The 3153-nt window shown below is 43.7% G+C and overlaps 1 pseudogene; it reads left to right on the top strand.

The window, feature by feature from the left end:
- Positions 1-289: 289 nt before the first annotated feature.
- On the top strand, positions 290-752 carry LOC109555457 (small ribosomal subunit protein eS26 pseudogene; annotated as a pseudogene).
- Positions 753-3153: the final 2401 nt, after the last annotated feature.

The following is a 3153-nucleotide window of genomic DNA, read 5'->3' as shown; positions in this document are numbered from 1 at the left end:
TACTAGCATGTGAGATGAGTGCAATTGTGCGGTAGTTTGAGCATTCTTTGGCATTGGAATGAAAACTGACCTTTTTCAGTCCTGTGGCCACTGCTGAGTCTTCCAAATTTGCTGGCATATTGAGTGCATTCTTTCACAGCATCATCTTTCAGGATTTGATATAGCTCAACTGGTTTTCCATCACCTCCACTAGCTTTGTTCGTAGTGATGCTTTCTAAGGCCCACTTGACTTCTCATTCCAGGATGTCCAGCTCTAGGTGAGTGATCACACCATAGCGATTATCTTGGTCATCAAGATCTTTTTTGTGCTCTCTCGCCTCGGCGCTTCCAAGATGACCAAGAAAAGAAGGAACAACGGTCGTGCCAAAAAGGGCCGCGGCCATGTGCAGCCTATTCGCTGCACCAACTGTGCCCGATGTGTGCCCAAGGATAAGGCCATTAAGAAGTTCGTCATTCGGAACATCATAGAGGCCGCAGCCATCAGGGACATTTCTGAAGCGAGTGTTTTCGATACCTATGTACTTCCCAAGCTGTATGTGAAACTACATTACTGCGTGAGTTGTGCCATTCACAGCAAGGTAGTCAGGAATCGCTCTCGGGAAGCCCGTAAGGACCGAACACCTCCACCCCGATTTAGACCTGCGGGTGCTGCCCCACGTCCTCCACCAAAGCCCATGTAAGGATCCAAGTCCTTAAAGACTGAAGAAATATTGGTTTCTCTGAAAAGACAATAAAATGGAAATTATACTTTATGTTGCATGTTGAATATATGTTGTCAGATGAAGTGGGGGTTGTGTACATTTGGTCTCCCCAGTTTGCATAGCTTAGAGATGGGGGCGAGGAATTAGGGCATCTGTGTTTGATTAATTCAGCTTGGCAAATGGCTTAAGTTGGTGTCTTAAAAATGGGGAGGAAACTAGCAGTGTAAGGAGTGCATCAGGAAGTCACTTAGACTAAGGTGTGCATTCCTCTTGTGGCAACATGAAGACTTTAATAAAAGTCCACAACTTGGATAGCATAAGGGGATCTGTATTCAGGTCCTTAACCTCACGTCAAGTTTACCTGCCTACCTTGATCTGCTAAGCTAATCACCCAGCCTTCATCTTTTTGTGGTACATTGCTCTGTGAGGTGACAATGCCCTGAATGGCAGGCATTTGTAGAAATTTGTGGAAGTCCCATAAGAGGGGAATTTGTGCAAAAAGTCTGGGAAAAGGCTGTAGTCTGTGTGACAATGGCTCATTTGTTTCAGAATTCAGAAATTAGAGGGTTCCCAGCTAGCAATACACAGTTGACCCTTTAACAACATGGGTTTAACTGCAGGGGGCGGGGATGGTTTTGTTTTCGGTAAATACATACTATACCATCCACAGTCGTTGAATCCTCAAGTGTGAAAGTACAGACAGATACAAAAGGCTAACTCTAAAATTAATTATATACGGATTTTTGAAGAGATGGTGCCCCTAGCCAATGCTTTGTTCAAGGGTCAAATGTACATGTATATTTGAAAAAATTATATGTAAATGTGTGCTAAGGACTTTGCTGGTTAGGTTATATGATTTTTTTACCTTAAGCTAAACTAGTAGCTTGGAAGTTTTGATTAAAGTACACATTGTTCTGGGGAAAAAAAAAAAAAAAGATCTTTTTTGTATAGTTCTTCTGCCCTTATGGCAGGAAGTGAAGAGGAACTAAAAAGCCTCTTGATGAAAGTGAAAGTGGAGAGTGAAAAAGTTGGCTTAAAACTCAACATTCAGAAAACGAAGATCATGGCATCTGGTCCCATCACTTTATAGGAAATAGATGGGGAAACAGTGGAAACAGTGTCAGATTTTATTTTTGGGGGGGGGGGCTCCAAAATCACTGCAGATGGTGACTGCAGCCATGAAATTAAAAGCTGCTTACTCCTTGGAAGGAAAGTTATGACCAAGCTAGATAGAATATTCAAAAGCAGAGACATTACTTTGCCAACAAAGGTCCGTCTAGTCAAGGCTATGGTTTTTCCTGTGGTCATGTATGGATGTGAGAGTTGGACTGTGAAGAAGGCTGAGTGCTGAAGAATTGATGCTTTTGAACTGTGGTGTTGGAGAAGACTCTTGAGAGTCCCTTGGACTGCAAGGAGATCCAACCAGTCCATTCTAGAGGAGATCAGTCCTGGGTGTTCTTTGGAAGGACTGATGCTTAATCTGAAACTCCAGTACTTTGGCCACCTCATGCGAAGAGTTGACTCATTGGAAAAGACTCTGATGCTGGGAGGGATTGGGGGCAGGAGGAGAAGGGGACAACAGAGGATGAGATGGCTGGATGGCATCACTGACTTGATGGACGTGAATCTATGTGAACTCCGGGAGCTGGTGATAGATAGGGAGGCCTGGCGTGCTGCGATTCATGGGGTCGCAAAGAGTCGGACACGACTGAGCGACTGAACTGAACTGAACTGAAGCATGGTGTAAATGCTACCACAGTAAAAATGTAGAAAACTTCCCATTGTTCAAAAATGCTTGTTGGGACTGCTTGCATTCAGACTCCTTCCTCCACTTCTATACATTGGCAACCACAGATATATTTCTGTGCAAATATCTGTGCCTTTACCAGAAATCCTTTGACATGAAATCATATAATATGTAGCCTTCTGTGTCTGGTTTCTCTCATTTGCACAGGTGAGACCCATCCTTGCTGTTACATGCATTATTAGTCCCCCCCCCCCAACTTTTTTAAAATTACCGTGTAGTATTCCTTTGTACAGGTATCCTCTTTTGTTTTTCTTTCATCTGCATACCAGTTGTCGAATAGTTCGGTTGTTTCTAGGTTTGGCTATTAGGAATACACGTGTGGAATATTTGAGTACAGGTCTTTGTGTGAGCATCTTTTCATTTCTCTTGGGTAAAATTGTCAATTGGCCTGGAAAATCCCCTGGAGAAGGGAATGGCTAACCACTCCAGTATTCTTGCCTGGAGGATCCCATGGAAAGAGGAGCCACTTCCATTGACCAGGTTTCCTTGTCTAGACCGTTGAGGTATGGGGTTGCCTTCCTTGAGACCCTCCCTGGGGGTCAGTTTCTTGCTACTGTTTTGAAGATCTCCCTCAGTCACAATACTGGAAATGCCATTGTGGGGGACAAGTTTTTTCTGTGTCTCTGACGAAATACAGCAGGGATA

The sequence above is a fragment of the Bos indicus genome, chromosome X, assembly GCF_029378745.1.
Source record: "Bos indicus isolate NIAB-ARS_2022 breed Sahiwal x Tharparkar chromosome X, NIAB-ARS_B.indTharparkar_mat_pri_1.0, whole genome shotgun sequence".
Lineage (NCBI taxonomy): Eukaryota > Metazoa > Chordata > Mammalia > Artiodactyla > Bovidae > Bos > Bos indicus.
Note: the sequence above shows the minus strand (reverse complement) of the source record. Positions and strands in the feature narration are given on the sequence as shown.